The sequence below is a fragment of the Ceratotherium simum genome, chromosome 33 (genome assembly GCF_057802395.1).
Source record: "Ceratotherium simum simum isolate JZ-2026a chromosome 33, ASM5780239v1, whole genome shotgun sequence".
In the NCBI taxonomy this organism is placed as follows: Eukaryota; Metazoa; Chordata; class Mammalia; order Perissodactyla; family Rhinocerotidae; genus Ceratotherium; species Ceratotherium simum.
This window is the reverse complement of record NC_141932.1, coordinates 21067555-21091672: the sequence shown is the minus strand read 5'-3', so window position 1 is coordinate 21091672 and position 24118 is coordinate 21067555. Positions and strand designations below refer to the sequence as shown.

The 24118-nt window shown below is 43.5% G+C and overlaps 1 pseudogene; it reads left to right on the top strand.

Moving 5' to 3' along the window:
- Positions 1-84: 84 nt before the first annotated feature.
- Positions 85-13165, top strand: LOC101391625 (cytochrome P450 2B11-like; annotated as a pseudogene).
- Positions 13166-24118: the final 10953 nt, after the last annotated feature.

Genomic DNA, 24118 nt, shown 5'->3' with positions numbered 1-24118 from the left:
TACATAACTGGGTGGGGAGGCGGGCTCAGGATAAAAGGCCCAACTCCTGGCTGCAGTGGGGTGGAAGGTAGTCAGAGTGGGACCATGGAGATCAGTGTGCTCCTCCTGCTTGCTCTCCTCTTGGGATTCTTGGTTCTCTTTGTCAGGGGCCGTCCCAAGGCCCAAGGCCACCTCCCTCCAGGACCCCGTCCTCTGCCCTTCTTGGGGAACCTTCTGCAGATGGACAGAAGAGGCCTACTCAAATCCATCCTGAGGGTGAGACGCAGATGGATGGGGTCTGCGGGTTGCTCCCTGCCTCTGTACTTGGGTATCACTCCCCAGAAGGAGTGAGACATGCTCCCAGGCTCAGGGGTGGGATGTGTGAAGGTTGGTGCATAAGGGGCATGGAGCTGAAGCATGGTGGATGGTGGTCAGACAGTCAGAGGTGTCCTTGCTCAGTTGGAAGTGTGTGGGCACTGTGTCTAGAGCAGGCAACTGGGCGTGAAGGGGTGTCGGGGTGTGAGCCATGGGTGTAGAATTTCACCCTCCTCTGCCACCCTCTGTCGGTTCCTGGGGGTCTGCTCAACACTGGAAGAGACAGAAAAGGGGGCGGTGGCATCAGTCAGGTAGGTTTCTACTCTGAAACAAAAGACAGCAAAGAGTGGCTCATGGCAGTGCCAGGACAATGGGGAAATGGGAGGGAGAACAGGACAGGAGGCCAGGTGCTGAGTGCTTACCAATAATGAACATTAATGCACTATAATAGTAGGTGACATTTACTAGGATCTGTGTCACTTCCAGATACGATTTCATGTTTGGTGATCTATTTTAGTTAATAATGTAATCCACCTCCATAAACGCACTCTCAAATAGAGAATTGGAACACTGACAGTAACTTCCACCTGTCCTGTGCTCCTCCAACCACTTTCTCCAGTCATGGTGACCACATTTCTGAGTCTTGGGTTGTCATCACTTTGCTTTTAATAGAGAACATTTTATCACTAATGTGGAGGCCCCAAGTGCATATTATATTGTTTTCAATGTCTTTGATGTATCACAAGGGTACCATGCTTTCATGTATCAGAAATATGTGGCTAGGATTTATCTGTACTGTGGTGGGAATTCAGCAGCTCTTCTTCATGACAAGAGGGCTGGAGAGGTGCTATCCTCATCTTAGAGGGATGGACAGGGAAGCTCAGCCTGGGGAGGGCACTTGTCCACAGCCACAGAGCTGGGACTTCAGAGAGGGGAAGCTGGGTCCAGCACAAAGATCTCTTCATCTCCAATGCCCTCATGGTCTAAAGCTACCTAAGAATTTGGGGATCACTGAATCCTTTGGGAATTTGATTAAAGCTGTGGGGTCTCTCTCCTGCAAATATTCATACATATTTAGCATAAAACGTTGAGAGTTCCAGAGCCCCTAAAGCTCTTCCATGACACTCCAAGGGTCCTCAAGTTGTCCAAGATCCTCCATTATCATTCCATCTTTGTGGAGAGAAAGTTAGAATGAGAGAGAGAAAGAGAGAGAGATTGAGAGAGGGAGGGAGGGAGAAGGCATGGGCTAGTGGGTGTCAGGATGGTGTGGGTTGAGGATGGTGGCTTTGCCCCTCCTCCATTCCCCTATGTGCTCCCAATTCCTTCTGGGGTCAGACAGACATGGGTTCATGTTCCAGATTCAAGTCTTATTCTTTGCTCAACTCTCACTCTTGGCTTCCTCTTCTGTAAAATGAGATGGTGACCACAGGAATCTGCACTTCCTGAGATTGTTGTGAGGAATAACGGGATATTGCATAGAGCCTGGTGTATATTAAGTTAAATGGCAGCTATTTCAATCCACTCTTTCATTTATTCACTCATACAATAATAATTTACTGGGCACCTTCTGTGTGCTGGGGAATATTCTAGGCATTGATGATGTGGCATTGGACAGGGATACAAAATAAACAAATAAGGAAATATTAAGTAGACAAGAGCTATGACTAAAATAACGCAGAGTGATATTTTAGAAAGTGGTGAGAGCTACTTTAGATTGAGTGGTGAGGGAAAGGCTCAATCTTGCTCTGTTTCTGAGCAGAGACCCTGAAAGATGCAGGTGGAAGGCACCAGCGAGAGGCAGGTATCAGTGTAAGAACCCTAAAACAGGGGGCAAGCTCAGCACTTTCGGGGGACAACACAGAGGCTGGATCTGAGTGAGTGAAGGGGCGAGTGGGAGGAGAAGTCAGAGGGTTGGTGGGGCCACATTATGTAGGGCCATGTGGTCCAGAGTGGAGTCTTCAGGTGTTGTTCTCTGTGCAGTGTGAGCATTGGAGTTTTTGGAGCAGGTTAGGGATATTAATTAACTAACATTTTAAGGAGGTTTCTCTAGATTCTGGATTGGTGTGGGGTGGGTGGGTGGTAAAACGATTGTAGGGGGAACAGGAATGAAAGTAGGGAGACCAGCGAGGAGGCTTTGCAGAGATCAATGTAAGTTTTAAGCAAACTTAACCCTTTAATAACTTCAAGTCGACTTTTTATTGAAGTTTAACATTACCCTAAAAAAGCGCACAAATCATAAGTGTGCAGCTCAGTGAATATTCTCAAATGAACATACTCATGTAAATGACATACAGGTAAGTAACAACATGGCCTGTCCCCAGAAACTGCCTTCATGTCCTCCTTCCAGTCACTACCCTCTTACCGTCCTGACACCATAAGTCCGTGTTATCTGTCATTGAACATAATATAAATAGAATTATGATGGATGGACTCTTTGTGTGTAGTTGCTTTCACTCAACATTATGTCTGTGAGTTTCATTCATGTTGTTAGGTGTAGCAATGGTTTGTTCTTTTTCATTGCTGTGTAGTATTCCATGGCATGAGTGCATCATTACATATTTATTCTGTATCGATGGTGCTGAACATTTGATTAATAAGGTTCTATGAATCATCTTGTTCATATTTTTGGTGAATCCACATGCATATATTTATTGTGCATTTTGTTGAGAATGCATATGCTGACTCTCTATGTAAACATTCATTCAGCTTCAGTAAGTACACCTGAGGAGTTTCCCAATTGGCTGTACTGATGTTATGATTTTTCAAATTTCATGATCACTTCAGAGGGCACTCTCTTTCCCTTCATGTCTACCAGGTGGGGAGTTCAGGGTGGTTCTCTGGGGAAATTGTCAGGAGGCAGAGAGGAGGTTGAAGATGGTTCAGAAAAAAGACGATTTTTTAGTTGCAACATCAGGGAGGTCTATAGACTCAGGGGTATGTGCAAGCATGTTACTAGAAATATTTAAACATCATGGCACCAATCATGTGGACCATGGCTGGGTGTTGGGTTAACCTTTTAGTTACTGAGTCCTGAGGTGGAGACTCTTGGGGGCAGCAGCTAATTATCAGTCTAATGTAAGTTTTTTGATGGTATAACAATTAGAATGGGCACAGAGGTTCACAATGACTAACAGCAACCCTGGGGGTGCATATGCGTGGCAGTTCCAAGAGAAATAAGGTGACGTCTTCACGATGTACCTGGGTCCAAGGCCTGTGGTCATGCAGTGTGGGACTGAAGCCATCCGGGAGGCCCTGGTGGACCAAGCTGAGGCCTTCTCTGGTCGAGGAAAAATCGCTGTCGTTGAGCAAGTCTTCCAGGGATACGGTGAGCACCTCAATGGCATTGGGAGGGGGCAGGATGGAGGAAGGGGATTGGGGAGGTGAGTCTGGGAAGGGAGAGTAAGGAGTGGAGAGGGACCCAACCTAACTTCTACACCCCCAGGGGTGGTTTTTGCCAACGGGGAATGTTGGAGGACGCTCCGCAGATTCTCTCTGGCCACCATGAGGGACTTTGGGATGGGAAAGCGGAGTGTGGAGGAGCGGATTCAGGAGGAGGCTCAGTGTCTGTTGGAGGAGCTGCGGAATACCAAGGGTGAGCCCCGGGGAACGGGTAGGAAAGATGGACAGTGAATCAGGAGAGATGAGGGGTACATAGCAACAGAAAGACAGAGGGATAGACGTGGGCAGAGAAAGAGAGGTGGAGATAGAGAAAGACAGAGCTGAGAAACTATCAGACTGGGGGACAGGGCCAGAGAGAGGAGCACGGACAGAGATGAGCAGAAGATGGACATGGGGAGCCAGAAGAGACATGGGGTGTGTAGTGTCGACAACAACCAAAAACATAAAATAAGGTATTAGCACACTCTGTGCTTGTGTTCAGGGAGACCAATGCATGGATTAATTGTATCTATCAAAGGGAAAAACAGGACTTTGATAAAAGAAAGCAGAGAGAGAAAAGAGAAAGGTACAGACGTTTTGAAAATGATGAACTGAGTTTTCCTCCTTGGGGTGAACTTCTGAGGAGCTGGCAGTAAGCAAAGAGGGCAGAGGGGTATTCTGCTCTCAGGCAGCGGGATGGGCCATCAAAGAAGCACTTCTGGTTGTTTGTGGATTCTCCATGAAAGAGTGTTTATGAGACACAAAAGTGACAGGGTCCATTCTCAAGAGATTTCAAGACATAAATGTGGAGACTGGGAGGGAGAGGCAGAGGCAGAGAAACAGGGAGCAACAGAAGAATAGGGACAGAGGGCTGAGAAGAAAGACAGGAAGAAACAGAGTAACACAGAGAGACAGAGACAGAGATGGAGGGGCCAAGATCAAGAGAGACATGCAGAGATGAGAGATTGGAAGAGGCTCACAGAGGCAGAAAGAAGCAAAGGCAGAGAGACAATAAGGCAGAAAAAATTAGAGAGACAGAAAGACAGGCTCAGGAAAGGATGTGCGTGGAAACAAGAGAAGATGGATGAGTGAGACCCAGAGAGAGTGGCTGCACCCACCTGACATTCCTGGGTTCACAGCCCACCCTCTCTCTAACCAGGCCAAGTCTGTCTACACAGACGTCAACTGACAAGTGCAGAATGATTCCCGATGACCAGAGACAGAGAGGTGGAGAGAAGAGATGAAGGGGGAGTGACAGATAAGGGACAGGGAGAGCAGAGGTTTTTAATTTGCACATGCGATTGATTGAACACCCTCTCTGTGCAACCCCTGTCCCTGGGACTGAACTCTCCCTGCTCCCAGAGTCAGAGCTTGGGCCTGAGCAGGGTCCCACCACACAGCCCTTGTAGCTGGGCGGCCTGGGTCTGAGTCCTGGAGCCACTGATGAATAGCTGGGTAACCCTGGTCAAATGAGGTAACTTCTCTGTCGGCCCATCTACGAAATGGAGGTAATAACAGAAGTGTGCATTCCTCACAGGGTTGCAGTGGGGAAATTAAGTAAAACAATATGTGAAGTGTTTAGAATAGGGCCTGGCACATAATATGGGCCAATGAGTGTTAGCTGTTTCTGGTTCTGTTTTCTCCATCATTACTGAGTTATGGAAGATAGTCACACAGAGCTGTGGCAGCAGCCAAACGTTCCCCAGGCCTTGGAGTCTGTGTCCAGTGACCTGTGTCTTCTCCCCCTAGGAGCCTTCCGGGATCCCACCTTCTTCTTCCATGCCATCACCTCCAACATCATCTCATCCATTGTCTTTGGAAAACGCTTCTCCTACAGTGATCCTGAGTTCCTGCGGCTCCTGGACTTGTTCTACGAGTCCTTTGAGCTCATCAGCTCCTTCTCCAGCCAGGTCAGGAAGAGGCTGAGGGACAGCGGGGATGAGGGGACATCCAGGGCAGGGGAAAGGAGTGATCTACTTTGGGGGCCAGAAATGCAGCTTAGGGCTGGAAAAAGGGCAGAGACAGGAACAGGGAGAGACAGGAACACTGAGACCTGGAGGGAGGGACAGATGGTGAGACAGGGACTGAGAGACTGAGAGAAAGAAAAAGGAATGAAGTAGAGGCAGAAATAGAGAGACTAAGGAATGAGGGCTTGGAGAGAAAGGAGAGAAGAGGGGAGGAAAAGAGAGAAGACAGAGAGAAAACAAGACAAAAAGGACAGAGACAAAGAGATCCTGAGACAGGCAATTGAAAATCGAGTGTGTGTGTGTGTGCGTGTGTGTGTGTGAGAGAGAGAGAGAAAGAGAGAGACAGAGAGAGAATGAATCAGGCTTTCAGGAGAGAAAAGGGGAGGAAAAGAGAGAAGACAGAGAGAAAACGGGACAAAGAAGGGCAGAGATGAAGATATGCTGAGAGAGAGAGTTGAAAAGAGTGTGTGTATGTCTGTGTGTGTGTGTGTACGCGTGTGTGTGAGAGAGAGAGAGAGGGAGAATGAATCAGGCTTTCAGGCTCTCTACTCTTCTGTCCCTGCTTCCCCTGGATCTTTGCCTCTGTCTTTGGCAAAACTCCTCACTTGATGAAATCCAAAGATCACTGAAAATAAGAAACTGCGTTTCTTCATTTTCCCCATGTCTCCTCCTTCCTTATGTTTTTAAAAAATGTCTCCCAGATTATAAAGGAATATGCTCCTCTTTTAAAACAAAATAATAAAGTTTCCCTTTCTCGACTAATCTGGAAATACACCTATTGTATATTAACTTAAAAAAATTAAACGGCACAGGGGCTGGCCTGGTGGCATAGTGGTCAAGTTCACGCAGTCTGCTTTGGTGGCCCGGGTGTCACAGGTCCAGATCCTGGGCACAGACTTACGCAATGCTTATCAAGCCATGCTGTGGCAGGCATCCCACGTATGAAAATAGAGGAAGATGGGCACAGATGTTAGGCCAGGGCCAATCTTCCTCAGCATAAAGAGGAGGCTTGCCAATGGATGTTAGCTCAGGGCTGATCTTCCTCACCAAATAAATAAATAAATGGCACAACATATGCTGGGCCATTGCTCTTTACCAGGTGTATGTCATGTTCACAGATAGGACTACTACAAATCTGGAATGGGGACCCAGGGCAAGGATCTAAGACAAGCCCAAGAGGTCACTTCAATTTTCTCTTCCCCTAGAGAACAATGGAAATAGAAATGTCTGGAAGTTGATCCACTAAAAAGTTAACAGTGGTTATCTTTAAAGGGAAGGATTAACAAGGAATTTTACATTGATAGGTTTTGAATCTTCTGCAGTTATTTGCAACAATTTGACTATTACATTTATCATCAGACATAACAGTACAAATATGTTCCACATAAATATATAGTCTTACGCCAACCGATAGGCTCATCGGGTGTAAACATCCTGTTATCAATACCTGACACAGGAAGGGAGATGCAGGAGGTGGAAAGAGTCAGAGAGAGGTTTGAGCAAGAGAGGTAAACTGTCTGAGGTAGGCAAGAGAAGCCAAGAGAGATTATGATAAAAGGAGACACACAGATATAAGGAGAGGTGGAAAGGAGAGATGGAGAGGTGGGGAAGAGACCAACAATAAGACAGGAGGATGAGAGAGGAAGATGCAGAAAGAGAAAACTGAGAGAAAAACAGATCAAGGAACACATAGAATCAGTGAGTGAGGGATCAGGTATAAACAGTTATATATATATAGAGAGAGAGAGTGAGACAGAGAAACAGAGAGACAGAGACAGATAAAGAGAAAGGGAGACGGAGATTACCCTAGGAGGTATTAGGGCCCAGCAGGGCTGCCCCTCCTGTCACCTCAGCCCTAGGACCACCTCACATCCCCTTCTCTACCTCCTGCCTCAGGTGTTTGAGCTCTTCCCCAACTTCCTGAAGCACTTTCCTGGCACACACAGGCAAGTCTACAAAAATCTGCAGGAAATCAATGCCTTCATTGCCCACAGTGTGGAGAAACACCGTGAAACCCTGGACCCCAGTAACCCCCGGGACATCATCGATACCTACCTGTTGCGCATGGACAAAGTGGGGTTTGGGAGAGGGGAGCTGGAAGGAAGGGGAGAGAGAAAAAAAGGGGGTTGAGAACAAGACAAGGGAAAGGTTTAGAGAGTAGAGAAGAGGAGGAGGGAAGTACAGAGGATGAGGAGGGGAGATTAGGAAAAGGAGCGGGGAGATGCGGGAGGGAATGGAGTGGGAGATGAAAGGAAGGAGAAAGTAGGGAGGAGAGAGTGAGAGAGATACTGGAAATACAGGACAGGAGACAATAATACAGCAATGGGTGAAAAGACCCACAGAGGCAGAAAGAGGCTGAGAGAAGATGAGAGACAAACACATCAAAGAGATAGAGAGAGAGATTGAAATAGAGCCAGACAGAGTGAAGGGAGAATTAGAGAGACAGAAACAAAGATACGTGGTTGGACACGCAAATGACAGAGAATAGGAAAATGAGCCAGACGGTATGAGAGACCCAGAAACAGGTAGAGGACACCCTGAGACAGGTGTGTGCTGTGAGGCTCCAGCCTCCCCTGACACGAGCCCTACCCTTCTGGACACAGGAAAAGTCAGACCCAAACAGCGAGTTCCACCAGCAGAACCTCATCCTCAGTACTCTCACGCTCTTCTTCGCTGGCACTGAGACCACCAGCACCACGCTCCGCTATGGATTCCTGCTTATGCTCAAATACCCCCACATCACAGGTGGGCAGGCTTGGGACAGCCAGGCGAGAGAGGTCTTCTGACCCCTTTTGGGGCTGCAGAAGTGGGGCTAGGGTTCCTTCATCAATGAGAGGGGGTGTGTTCCATGCTTATAGCTGGAGCACTGCAGGATTTGAAGAAGCTCCCAACTAGGCCAGCCCTGTTGGTGGAAGGATGAATGAAGAATTTGTTAATCTGTTCTTTCAGTGTTTTCTCTGATCATTTAAAGATCAACTCATCCATCCATCCATCCATCCATCCATCCATCCCTCCATCCATCCATTCATCTGTCTGTCCTTTTATTCATTAATTAACCTGTATCCTGAGATTATTTATCTATGATTTATCCAAAAACATACACTTCCATTCTTTATTTGGATTAATTGATTCATCTATGATCCTTTGAAATAGTGATTAATTCAATGAAGTATTTGTCATTGATTCATTGGCTCATTCATTCATTCATGCATCCATCTGTCCTTCTTTGAGCTAGGTCTCATTCCTTAATCCTTCCATCAGTCAGCCTTTCAATTCATACTTCATCCATCTTTTCCTTCATTTGTCCATTTAATAATTCACTCATTTATTCATTCTTGATTTGGTCATCTATTATTCAATCCATCCTTTTATTTATAGCTTAATTTACTCCTTCTTTCTCTAATTTACTCATTCCCTTATTCTTTCATAAATCTAGCCATTCATCCATTCACGTGATTTATTGGTCTATGGACCATTTATTAATTAATGATTCATTAATTTATCTATTGATTGATAAGTAAATACATGCATACATTTATTAACATTCTTCTATTCATAAACCTTTCCATTCTTGAATTGATCCTTTGGTTGATTGATTGATTGATGTATTCATTTATGTATCCAGTTGTTCATGGGATAATCTATTGATGTATTTCACTGTCATATTCCTGAGGACCTAGCACAGTGCCCCATCTATCATACATACACAATAAGTATTTGTTCATTTTCTACTCTTCTTGGACAATTTTTAGAGATTCATAGCCTAGAGTTATTATTCTGAAATTCTATGCCAAAATGTGGCACCTGTGGGTATGTGTGTGTCTGTGTTTACCTGTGTATGTGGGGAGAGAATCCATAATATTCATTAGATTTCAGTGGGTGAGAAATCTTGTTGCTTCCTCCATCCTTCCCCGATCCCAAGCTGGTTGCTCCGAAGGGTGTCAACAATCTAACCCTTTACTATAGGTATTTCCTGACTCACTGGCCCATAGAGCAGTGTCTGTGCCAAAATGTCTCTTTGAAATGAGGTTCACTGGTCCCACTCTTCTGTGCAGAGAGAGTCCACAAGGAGATCGATCAGGTGATTGGCTCACAATGCGCTCCAGCTCTCGATGACCGAGCCAAAATGCCTTACACTGATGCAGTCATTCACGAGATTCAGAGATTCTCGGACCTCATCCCCATGAACCTGCCCCTTGTGGTCACCAAAGACACTCACTTCCGAGGGTATATCATCCCCAAGGTGAGACCAGCTGGGCTCCTGCATCACTCCAGAGTGGGCATCCTGGGTTCTCTTCATCTCCAAACTTGACCTACTATTGGTTTTATCACTAGGGCCCTCTTTTTTGATTTTCAGAGTGGAGTGGGGAAGGGAATGACAATATTTTGATCCTGTAACCATCCCTCAGGGCACTGAAGTATATCCCATCCTTAATTCTGCTCTCCATGACCCACGTTACTTTGAAAAACCAGACGCCTTCAACCCTGACCACTTTCTGGATGCCAATGGTGCATTGAAGAAGAATGATGCTTTCATCCCCTTCTCCACAGGTAAGGTGGACCCTCACTCCGTTTCCCAGACACCAGAGTACAGGTGCCATCCACTCCTTGAGACAATCAGGGAGAGGTCTTTGTTTATTGGCAGTGAGAATATACCAGTTGCCTTACCTGCATTAACCACTCCATCTTCACTACAACCCTAGAGGGGGCATGAGAAGTGAAATCATATTCCAAAGGCAAATCTTGGTTAGCTGGACCCTGGGCAAATATTTTAACCTCTCCACATCTCAGTATAAAATATCTGTTGATAATTATTCAGAGATCATGCTCTGTTGGGGGCTGAAGATCATGTATTGGACAAGTCACACAGAGACACAGTTCCTGCCTCATGAAATTTATGGTCCAGTAAGGGAGATGGGCATTCATAGCATAGTCAAAAAATAATAACTAATTGAATTAATGCCTGCAGTGTGCTTAGAACAGCTTGACACAAAGTAAATGCTCATGGGGCAGTTATTATTATTATAATTATTCATAATTGTCATAAGCGCTATAAAGGGAGCTTTGGGAGCACGGAATGGGAGGTACTGACAACTCTTGGTAGGTTAGTGAGGAAAAGCTTATCTTAAGCATTGGCTTCTAAGCTAAGACATTGTGGCTGACCATCAACCAGCTACTGGAAAAAGTGTTTCAGGCAGAGAGAAAAGCAAGGGAAGAGCCTGAAACTGGAGACAGCATGATGCATTAAGAAACTTGAAGAAACCAGGCTGTCTGGGGTATGGATTAAGGAAGGGGCTAAGGGTGAATAGCTTATCTATAGGGCCCCGAATGTTGGGGAGAGTTTGGCTTAATCTTGATAACACTGGGGAGCCAGGCAGGGTCCTGACATGCTCTGACGTCTATCTATCCCCATTCCCCACTCTTTGGCCCCATCCAGAGAAAACTTCTGGCCTCAGGGTCCTTCATGTAGGAGAAAGGAAGACTGGAGAATCAAGTCCCGAGTCTTGAGTTCCATCAGTGACTTCAGTGAACCAGGGCTCTGGCTCTGCCCAGTGCAATGGCCTCCTTCCTCATTTCATCTTAAGTGAGAATTGGAGGCCATGTGGTGGGCTGAGGGTCAATTCCTCCATTCCATAGTCCTGTCCTATGTTTAGAGAGAGGCAGAGAGGTGGGGAAACAAGGACAGAGACAGACAGATAAGGACAGAGTGAGTGAGAAACAAAGAGGGGAACAAAGATAGACACAGCGGGACATAGACACAGGGGATACAGTGATGGAAAGAGACAGGGTGAATGTCAGACAAGAGAAGAAGGAGGGGAGAGAGAGTGAGAAGGAAAAGAACCAGGGAGGAGGAGGTGGAGAAGGGAAAGGGGGAAGAAGAGGGAGAGAAACAGAAAAGCAAAAGAGTGAAAAAAGAGAGTGACACAAGCGGAGAAGAAGAAATAGTAAAGGAGAGAAAAGGTACCTGCAGATGGAGATGAAAAATGAGAGAGAGAGAGTTGCAGGCAGAATCAGATCCAAATAGACAGAGATAGGGAGGTAAACAACAGGAAGAAAGCAGAATAAAGGATACAAAGAGAAGAGAGACAGAGAACCAGGGCCTGACAGGAGGTATAGACAGAGGCAAAAAAACGAGACTGATTGCCATGGGCAGAAAGAAAGACAAGCCGAGCCAAAAAGGTGTTAGAGCCAAAGGCATACCAAAGTGTTTCCACATGGACATCCCCAGGGATGCAGAGGATGGGGTGGGAGGTACCCAAGAGGTATCACACTGTTCTGGAAAGACCTGGGTCACAGAACCAGTTAAACATGAAGATCCAGCCCTGAGCTCGGCCCTGAGTATTTCTAAGCTCATGGCCCCTAACTTCTGGAAGTTCCAGAAAGATGTGGACCCTTCCCCAGATAGCTCCACACAGGCTCAAAGTCTATAAACTTGAAAGGTCTAGCAAATACCTGGAAACCCGTCCTTGACGTGACATTCCAAGGTTGTCAGCTTGCAGATGAAAACATGGAGGTAAAGGAGGAGACCCTCAGTGTCTCTGCACCAGTTTCTGGCTTCTTTTGTCCTCATTTCTCCCGGGACCCTGGTTCATAAACTATTGGGGGTGGGTGTCCTTACACCTCTGAGAATCTGATGGAAGTCATAGACTCCCCTGTCATGTGCGTCAGTTCCATTCACGGTTTTATGTACTATTTGGGAATTCCTCAGAACTCTTGAAGTGCATGGTTCTCAGGCTGAGATAAGAAGACGTCCCAGAGACAGACAAATGTATGCAGTGCCAGAGACACACTCCCACCACACATACCCAGAAACAGACAGAAAGCACTAACTACATTTACAGGATCCTAAGCCAGGCCAGAATAGAATTCTCTTCCAAGAATTTTTACAAGTATTAACTTCTTTATCCTCACAATAGCCCTCTGAGATAAGTACCCCCATATTAGAAATGAAAACATTAAAAATCTTATGTCAGAAAAATGCACACACTTACACCTGGAGACACACACACACACACACACACACACACAACCAGAAGTGGGTCCTTAGATTCTGTGGGGCCATGAACCTTTTGGAAATCTAACAGAAGCTACAAACTGTATCCTGAAAAATGTGCAAGACACATCCACCAAATGATTTACATACACCTGGATTCACAGGGACTGGGAGATTCACAGGGACTGGGAACCATCTAAAATCCACCCTAAAATGCAGGTTAAAGGCGAATCCCATGCAAATCTGTGACAGTGGACCCAGATCTCTGGGCTTTATGATGTGACAGGGCAAAGAATATCCAACTGCCAGGTACCAAAATTGGTGATTCTCTGTGCCCACAGGGAAGAGCATTTGTCTTGGTGAAGGCATCGCTCGCACCAAATTATTCCTCTTCTTCACCACCATCCTCCAGAACTTCTCCGTGGCCAGCCCCATGGCCCCTGAGGACATCGACCTCACTCCCTTGGAGAATGGTGTGGGCAAAGTGTCCCCAAAGTACCAGATCAGCGTCCTGCCTCGCCGAGGGGGCTGAGGAAAGAGGTTGAAGTATTCCAGGGTCATGAAGTATCCCCACCTCTTCACAGAATGGCCCTGACTGTCTCCATGTCTTCCCACCTCTGAGAGAACCTTTGTAAGCCTTTGTTCCTCCCCCTTCCATGGTTCCCACCTCCATGGGAAAGTGATTTCTGTGGTCTCGTCTCCTTCCATCAAGCTGCAGCTCTTCTAAAGAATCGAGGAGGGGTTTTCCTTTCCTCTGTTAACAGAATTGGAGAAGTGGTGTATATATAGAAATGGGAGCTAAAAGGGGAAACCTGGCTCAGGGTCTCTGAAGCTCCACCTATGAGGCCACAGCTCACCCTGAGGGGCTTCTCCCTTCCCCAGAACAACCACAGCCTCCACTTATCAACTCCCTGTGCTCCACGATCTCTGCCTACATGACTATGCTTGATCCTCCTCTCGTTAGTCCCTGTGGTGGGTGCAACGATCATGCCCACTTTACAGATGAGTAAACAGAGGGTGGGCAGTGGCATCACCTGTCTGAGGTCACAAGGCTAGTGAGTGGAAGCACAAGATTCAGACTCTGTCTGCCTGGATCTAGAACTCAAACTCTTCGCCACAGCTCCTCTCCCCCTACATATATTTTAAAATTAAGGTGACATTCACACAACATAATATTAACCATTTTAATGTGTATCATTCAGTGACATTTGGTTCATTCACAATGTTGTGCATCCAACACCACTATCTAGTTCCAAACATTTTCATCACCCAGGAGACAACCCCGTACCCATTAGCAGTCACTCCCCATTTCTCCTTCCCTTCAGCCCCTGGCAAAAATCAGTCTGCTTTCTGTCTCTGTGGATTTGCCTTCTTTGGACATTTCAAATAAATAGAATCCCACAATATGTGATCTTTTTTGTCTGGCCTCTTTCACTTAGCAGAGAATAAGTACAAAATTTTTTAATTAACTACCAGAATGCCATTTAAGGTTTTTCTGGTACTATGATTGTTTATTCAATCCACACGATAGAGAGATCTAGTTCCAATGTTCAGAGTTCATCTGATATTACTAACTAGGATCCTGAAGCCTGGTCAATGGCCAATACTATCAATGGTAAAGGACATGGTCATTCCTTTTCTGTTGCTCAAACTATTCAATTACCCCAACAATTTGCCACTAAACAAAAGAAATTGGATTCTACCACCAAAACTGTGGGAGGTTTCACGTAAACCTGGGATGGATTTGTCTGTCTCACTCCTAGTTACGGGTCTTTAATACATGAGCACCTTTATGCTGGAACAGAGAAACCATTCCAAACAAAACTTACCTAACTGTACCCAAAACATGGGATGGATAACCCTGGAGTCATGTCTAAATACTATTATTCTTAAAGAAAGTGATTGGTTTGGAATAGACTGGTCTTGAAGTACAGACGTGTATTGCGTGGCACCCACAGGAACTCAGTGGTCTTGTGTAACAAATCTGTGACTTTGCTACTGCCTGGGTGGCTAGGAAGCTGTGCTCTGGGGTTCGCTTACGTGCAGGGAAGGATTTATCCTAAGTTAACAACTGTGGCCCATCTTCCTCTCCTTAAGGACAAGTGGGCTTATTCATTGTTCTGTGGGTATGACCACCTACCACTGTAAGTTTTCCCTTCATAGAATTAGAAGATGTCATATTACATGTTGAAGCCCTGACTGAATTTACTCAACAGGCCCTTAATGATAGCCAAACAAGAATAGCTTTATTGAATACTGAAATGTCCTTAATGAGAAAGGCTATCCTTCAAAATAGAATGGCCTTAGATATTCTAACTGCATCCCAAGGTGGTACATGTGTTATAATTCAAACTGATTGTTGTGTTTTTATACCTGATGAATCTTCTAATGTGTCATCTCTGTTAAAACACATGGAAAAACAGATGGATGCCCTAAGTGACTCCTCACCAGGTCTCAATGTATTTAGTTGGCTTCTTTCAGGTATTGCTTCCCTTCTGTGATCTGGATTACAATTCTTATTTTTGTTACTTCTTGGAATTCTTGTACTAATCATAATAATCAAGCTAATTATAGTTTTCCTTGCTGAAGGTTGTAAGACTGATATGCAAGCTAGACTAATGATTGCTCGACAACTTGAGATGGCCGATCAATCTTATGTTCTGAACAACCCTCTTTCTCTGATAAGGATTAACCTTAAGACTTATTCTTCTCAACTAAACACTTTATTATTACTACTACTAAGTCTTCTCTACAGTTTTTTACTGTTATAAGTGATAATCACAAAATCTTGTTGAACCATATTTACAGTGTTTGTGCTACAGTCTAAAATTATTGAGCTGTGGAAGGCTTCCCCTATCATTATATACCACTATGTCTGCTCACTAAGCTCAGCTATTTCCCCCCAAGCTGGATAACTGGGTAAATCATTAAAATAAAATCCTAGCTCTGAGGGACATGATGGACCCAGGGCAGGCAGCAACGACCCTGGCAACAAGGGACAATAACATGATCATCAATGCTTTCTGTCAAAAGATTCTTGATTGCAAGGGGAAAAATGATGAAAATAATAAGAATAATAATCAGTTGTCACATATAGACATATATGGGTAAGCCATTCTAGTTTAAATCTGAATTGTCCTAAAACTTGTTTATCCCAGAGCAGCCTGACTTGTGGCCGTCTGCACATGCATTGTACATCTGCTTCAAACGTTTTCTGAAAGCAAAGAATGCACTCTTTAAAGATACAGATGAGTGTCTCCCTTTCTGTGATGCCAATACCAGTAGTTCTTTGAAGATAAGCTTTTCCTAACAGAGTGCCAATATCAAGTTTACCTGCTGAGAATGTGCTCAACTGTGGCAAAACATCTCCTTGCGACTTTGAGGAAAAAATTATATATCTGTGTTGCTTGCTGTATGTTCTTTGTTCTGAAATGCTGCATAACCATGCTGTAAACCACACTTCCTCAGAGTGCTTTCTGCCCTGGGGAAGAGAGTGCTTCCGGGCTAGTCCTCACAATGGCTCTTCAAATCTCTCTCTTACCTATAGATTAGTTATTGATTATTTGCATCCTAAGTGCGTATCCAGAAGCTTCCAGATACCAATGAAAATAGCCATGTCATTTCTTTTGCTTAACTTTAGAGCCACATTCCTCCAATTTGGTTTTAAGAAAAGCCTTTTTGGGGAGATCAAAAGTTCCCTATAATGGCCATTGCAATTCTTGACTGCTTTGGTCCGTTTGGCCCACTCAGTTAAAAATGTGCAAGTAGGGAGAGTGACGTCAGAAACATGGTGGAGTGAGCTGTTCCCTGTGTCTCTCCCCCTTCGAACTACAACTAAAAGGACACTCATTGATCAGCAGAGGATACCCATACAGCACATCAGGATGCCTGAGAAACTCAAGCAACTATATATCTGAAGGTGGATGGACTGCCCCCCTGAGGAGGTGGTGGAGATAGGTGAGCTCCCTCTGGACCCCAGGCAACCCAGTGCACATGCGTGACTACTTTCCCAGCTGGAGCAATCATAGCACCGTGGTGGTTCTGAGGATTGGAGCGTGCCTCAGCACAACTGTGGTAACCGGTTACAGCAGACCTGAGACCCCTGTATGATCACTTCCTCATCTAGTGGGAGAACCCTCAGGGGAATGCAGCCCACAGAGAGTGGTGCAGGCTTGGACCCAGTGGGGAAGCTCCACTCACCAAACACAAAGGCTGGTGCTACCTAGGAGCAGAGGGCAGCTGAGCTGCCACTCAGGTGAACAAGCTCCTGGCTGCCTCAAGTGCCCATAGTACTGCTGCAACCCCAAAGTGGGAAAGCGTGTCTCAGTGGGACTGTGGGAGCAGGCAACAGTAGCCATGAGCCCCCAAGTGATCAGTCTTTCATCTGGAGGCAGAAACCACAATCCCACCATGGTCCCAGGTAGTGGTTTTGGCTTGGTCCCAAAGGGGAAGTCCCACCTACCAAGCACAATGGCTGGTGTGACCTAGGAGCAGAGGGTGGCTGAGACCCCAGTCCATGCAAACAAGCTCCCAGCTGCTGTGAACACCCAAAGTACCGCTGCGGCCCCAAAGTGGGGAAGCGTGTTTTGGCAGGACTGTGGGAGCAGGCGGCAGTAGCCCTGAGCCCCCATGTGATTACTGTCTCATCTGGTGGGAGAACCCACAATCCCACCCAGTCACAGAGAGTGGCTTTGTCTTTGTCCCAGAAAGGAAGTCCTGCCCACTAAGCACAACGGCTGGTATGACCTAGGAACACAGGGTGGCTGATCTCCAAGTCTGGGCAAACAAGCTCCCAGCTGTTGTGAACATCCACAGTACCACTGTGGCCCCGAAGCAGGCAGCACAATTCTGTGGATCTGTGGGAGCAGGAGGCAGTAGACCTGAGCCCCCCACATGACTACTTTCCCATTTGGTGGGAGACCCCACAGGGCCTCTGCAATCCCAAGGAGTGGCCCAGGCTTGGACAGCCACACCTGACAGGGATCATGGCAGTGGGATCAGATTACACAACTCCTGCTTCCCCCAAGTGGCAGCAGGTGGAACCTGAGTCCAGAAACTTTCACTATGCGCCAGCACAAATCCACTCCATCAAATGGTATAAAGAAATATATTAATACTCCAGACCAGAAGGAAAAAGACAAATACCCAGAAACCAATCCTGAATGCATGGAAATCTATGATCTAAATGACAAAGAATTCAAGACAGTCATCATAAGAAAACTCAATGAGCTAAAAGAGAATTCTGAAAGACAGACAATGAAATCAGGAACCAAATTACTAAACAGAGGGAATTCTTCACAAAAGAGATCTAAACTATAAAGAAAAGCCAAACAGAATTGTTAGAGATGACAAATACAACTGATGATATAAAGAAAAAGCTGGAGTCCTTAAACAACAGAGCTGACAAAATGGAGGATAGAGTTAGCAATCTAGAGGATAGGAACACAGAAATGCTTCAGATGGAGAAAGAGAGAGAACTTAGACTAAAAAGAAATGAAGAAATTCTCTGAGAAATATCTGACTCAACTAGGAAATGCAACATAAGGATTATAGGTATTCCAGAGGGAGAAGAGACAGAAAAAGGAGCAGAAAGCTTCTTCAAAGAAAAAATAACTGAGAACTTCCCAAACCTGGAGAAGGAGCTGGAATTACATGTAAAAGAAGCCAACAGGACTCCTACTTACATATATGTAAAAAGACCTTCTCCAAGGCATATATTAGTAAAGCTGTCAAAAGTCAATGATAAAGAAAATATATTAAGAGCAGCAAGGCAGACGAGAATAACCTACAAAGGAAACCCTATCAGGCTTTCAGCAGAAACCTTATAGTCTAGGAGAGAGCGAAATAATATATTCAAAATTCTGAAAGACAAAAACTTTCAGCCAAGAATACTGCATCCAGCGAAAATATCCTTCAGACATGATGGAGAAATAAAAACTTACCAAGATAAAAAAAAGTTGAGGGGGTTCATTGCCACAACACCCCCCCACACACAAGATTTGATCAAGAAAACCCACATACCTGAAAAAAAGAAAGGAAGGAAGGGAGGAAGGAAGGAAGGAAAGAAAGAAAGAAACAAAGAGAAAGAGAGAGAGAAAGAAATAAAGAAATAAAGAAAGGAAGGAAGGAAGGAAGGAAGGAAGGAAGGAAGGAAGGAAGGAAGAAAGAAAGAAAGAAAGAAAGAAAGAAAGAAAGAAAGAAAGAAAGAAAGAAAGAAAGAAAGAAAGAAAGAAAGAAAGAAAGAAAGAAAGAAAGAAAGAAAGAAAGAAAGAAAGAAAAAGAAAGAAAGAAAGAAAGAAAGAAAGGGGTTACAAAGCCTAAAGCAAGCAGATAAATAGGCAAACAAAATCAGAAAATTGCAACTCTCTATCAGAACAGATTAGCAAACACTTAATTATAACTCTAAAGATAAAGGGAAGGGAAACATCGAAAATAAATATTATCACTTCCTTTTAACCAAAAATTCACAACACATAACAGAACAGGTTGTGACAACAACAACTAAGAAGAGGAAGAGGAAAGGGGTGAAATCTGCTTAGACTAAGGGAACATGAGGCTATCAGGGGATGGGCTATCTCATCTATGAGATCTTTTATACAAACTGCACAGTAACCACCAAACAAAAAATCAGAACAAAGACACAAATGTTAAATAAAGAGAAAACTGAGAAAACCATCATAGAGAGACACCAAACTGAATTAGCAGTCCAAAATACACAGGACGAGAAACAAGGGAAATATATAACAACTGAAAAACAAGAAATAAAATGACAGCATTGAGCCCTCATATATCAATAATCACTCTTAATGTAAATGGATTGAATTCCCCAATCAAAAGACACAGAGTGGCTGGATGGATTAAAAAACAAGACCCAACAATTTGCTGCCTCCAGGAAACAAATCTCAACTCTAAAGACAAACACAGGCTCAGAGTGAAGATGTGGATGACGATACTCCAACCTAATGGCAAACAAAAGAAAGGAAGTTTTGCCATACTTATACCAGACAAAGTAGACTTCAAGATAAAAAATGTGATAAGAGACAAAGAGGGGCAATAAATAATGATAAAAGGGACACTCTACCAAGAAGACATAACACTTATAAACATATATGCACCCAACACCAGAGCACCAAAGTACATAAAGCAACTATTAACAAACCTAAAAGGAGATATCAACAACAACACAATAATAGTAGGGCACCTTAACACCCCACTTACATCAATGGATAGATCATCCAGATAGAAAGTCAATAAGGAAATAGTGGACTTAAATGAAATACTAGACCAGATGGACTTAATAGATATATATAGAGCACTCCATCCAAAAAGAGCAGATTACATATTCTTCTCAAGTGTGCATGGAACATTCTCAAGGATAGACCATATGTTGGGAAACAAGGCAAACCTCTATGAATTTAAGAAGATTGAAATCATAACAAGCATCTTTTCAGACCATAATGCTATGAAACTAGAAGTCAACTACAAGAAAAAAGCTGGGAACATGACAAAGATGTAGAGACTAAACAACATGCCACTGAACAACACATGGATCATTAAAGAAATTAAAGGAGAAATCAAAGAATATCTGGCGACAAATGAAAATGAAAATACACCATACCGACTCATATGGGATGCAGCAAAAGCAGTCCTGAGAGGGAAATTCATAGCAATACAGGCCCACCTTAACAAACAAGAAAAATCCCAAATAAGCAATCTTAAACTATACCTAACAGAATTAGAAAAAGAAGAACAAAGTCTAAAGTCAGGAGAAGGAGGTAAATAATAAAAATTAGAGCAGAAATAAATGAAATTGAAACCAAATAAAAACAGGCAGAAAGGATCAATGAAACATAAAGCTGGTTCTTTGAGAAGATAAACAAAATTGACAGACTCTTAGCCAGACTCACCAAGAAGCCTCAAATAAATAAAATTAGAAATGTAGGAGGAGAAATCACAGTGGATACCACAGAAATACAAAGGATTATAAGAGAGTACTTTGAAAAACTATATGCCAACAAATTGGACAGTCTAGAAAAAAATGGATAAATTCTTAGACTCATACAACCTCCCAAAACTGAAACAAGAAGAAATAGAGAATATGAATAGACCAATCACAAGTAAAGAGATTGAAACAATAATCAAAAACCTCCCAAAAAATAGAAGTCCAGGACCAGATGGCTTCTCTGGAGAATTTTACCAAACATTCAAAGAAGATTTAATATCTATCGTTCTCAAACTATTCCAAAAAATAGAGGAAGATGGAAGACTTCCTAACACATTCTTATGAGGCCAACATCACCCTGATACCAAAGTCAGACAAGGACAATACAAAGAAGGAAAATTACAGGCCAATATCGCTGATGAACATAGATGCAAAAATCCTCAACAAATATTGGCAAACCAAATACAGCAATATATTAGAAAGATCATACACCACGATAAAGTGGGATTTATACCAGGGACACGGGGTTGGTTCAACATCCACAAATCAATCAATATGATACACCACATTAACAAAATGAGGAATAAAAACCACATGAGCATCTCAAAAGATGCAGAGAAAGCATTTGAAAAGATCCAACGTCCATGTATGATAAAAACTCTCAACCAAATGGGTGTAGAAGTAAAGTACCTCAACATGATAAAGGCCATATATGATAAACACACAGCCAACCTCATACTCAATGGGGAAAAACTGAAAGCCATCCCACTGAAAACAGGAACAAGACAAGGGTGCCCACTCTCACCACTCTTATTCAACATAGTACTAGAAGTTCTGGCCAGAGCAATTAGGCAAGAAAGAGGAATAAAAGGAATCCAAATAGGCGATGAAGGACGGAAACTCTCGCTGTTTGCAGATGATGTGATTTTATATATAGAAAACCCTAAAGAATCCCTCAGAAAACTATTAGAAATAATCAACAACTACAGCAAAGTTGCAGGGTACAAAATCAACTTAGAAGAATCAGCTGCATTTATATACTCTAGCAATGAACTAACAGAAAAAGAACTCAAGAATACAACCCCATTTACAATCACAAGCAAAAGAATAAAATATCTAGGAATAAATTTAACCAAGGAGGTGAAAGAACTATACAATGAAAAATATAAGATATTATTGAAAGAAAGCGATGATGACATAAAGAAATGGAAAGATATTCCATGCACATGGATTGGAAGAATAAACATAGTTAAAATATCCATGCTACCCAAAGCAATCTACAGATTCAATGCAATCCCAATCAGAATCCCAATGACATTCTTCATGGAAATAGAACAAAGAATCCTAAAATTCATATGGAGCAACAAAAGAGCCCGAATAGCCAAAGCTATCCTGAGGAAAAAGAAAAAAGCTGGAGGCATCACAATCCCTGACTTCAAAACATACTACAAAGCTATAATAATCAAAACAGCATGGTACTTGTACAAAAACAGACACACAGATCAATGGAACAGAATTGAAAGCCCAGAAATAAAGCCCCACATCTATGGACAGCTAATCTTTGACAAAGGAGCTAAGAACGTACAATGGAGAAAGGAAAGTCTCTTCAATAAATGGTGCTGGAAAACTGGACAGCCACATGCAAAAGAATGAAAGTAGACCATTATCTTTTGCCATACAAAAATTAACTCAAAATGGATCAAAGACTTGAAGCTAAGATGTGAAACTATAAAACTCCTAGAAGAAAATGTAGGCAGAACACTCTTCCACATTGGTCTTAGAGGGATCTTTTCGAATCCCATGTCTACTCAGATAAGGGAAACAAAAGAAAACATAAACAAGTGGGACTTCATCAGACTAAAGAGCTTCTGCAAGGCAAACGAAACCAGGATCAAAATGAAAAAACAACTCACCGGCTGGGAGAAAATATTTGCAAATCATATATCTGACAAGGGGCTAATCTCCATAATATATAAAGAACTCACACAACTGAACAACGAAAAAACAAATAATCCAATCAAAAAATGGGCAGAGGATATGAACAGACATTTTTCCAAGGAAAATATACAGATGGCCAATAGGCACATGCAAAGATGCTCAACATCACTAATCATCAGAGAAATGCAAATCAAAACTACACTAAGATATCACCTTACACCCATAAGAATGGCTATAATCATGAAGACAAAAAATAACAAATGTTGGAGAAGCTGTGGAGAAAAGGGAACTCTCCTTCGTTGCTGGTGGGAATGCAAACTGGTGCAGCCTCTATGGAAAACAGTATGGAGATTCTTCAAAAAATTAAAAATAGAAATACTTTATGATCCAGCTATCCCACTTCGGGGTATTTATCCAAAGAACTTGAAATCAACAATCCAAAGAGGCTTATGCACCCCTATGTTCATTACAGCATTATTCACTATAGCCAAGAAGTGGAAGCAACCTAAGTGCCCCTCGACTCATGATTGGATAAAGAAGACGTGGTTATATATACAATGGAATACTACTCAGCCATAAAAAAAGACAAAACCGTCCCATTTGCAACAACATGGATGGACCTGGAGGGTATTATGTTAAGTGAAATAAGCCAGACAGAGAAAGACAAACACTGTATGACTTCACTCGTATGTGGAATATAAACTAACACACGGACAGAGAGAACAGTTTGGTGGTTACCAGGGGGAAGGGAGTTGGGGGGTCGGCACCAGGGGTGAAGGGGGGCATCTATATGGTGACTGACAAATAATAATGTGCAACTGGAATCTCCCAATGTTATAAACTATTATGACATCAATAAAAAAAAATTGTGCAAGTAGGGGGCCCAACGTTCTTAAACATAAACTAGGCTGGGGTCCCTGAAGGAGGGTTTCCTTCAGAACATTTAGATGACTGGGGTCTCATATCTGAAATTACCCATGAAAACACAAGAAAGTTCCTAAAGTCCTAGCCCTACCCCCAAAGGAATCTATAAACAAAAGAAAAGTTGTTGGATTTCTAGCCCTGATTCCAAAAGGAATCTGAAAACCAAAGAAGAACTGCTGGATTGTCAGCAAGCCTAAGCCCCAAAAGGAACCATGCTACCTCCAGAAAATAACTGACTACTCAGAAAGGGCAATGCCTTGAACCAGAAGGAAAAAGTCCTGCGCCCAAGAGGACAAAGCCTCTCCAGGTTCTACATAAAGTCTGATAACTCAAAACACAAAGAGAACAGAGCTCAGTATCTGAACAGAGACTCACCAAACAGAAAGCAGGAGGCAACACACATAAGCAATGTGCACAAGGGGCTCCATGTGGGTACCTTGCTCAATTCTGGGAGCCACTGTCTCTAGGGGATCGCTTCCTTTGGATCCACTTTTCTGATACCATATATGTCAAATAAAAAGGCAAATTCGCTTGTTATTTTATCTCAGAAGGAGTTTCTTCGGCAATAGCCAAAAGAATTGCAATTTCAAATGTGCACACCATGGCAAACCATAGGCAAACTCAGAAAACCAAGGAGGGGAGCATGACTTTATAGAGAAAAAGGGGAGTAGGGAGGGGCTT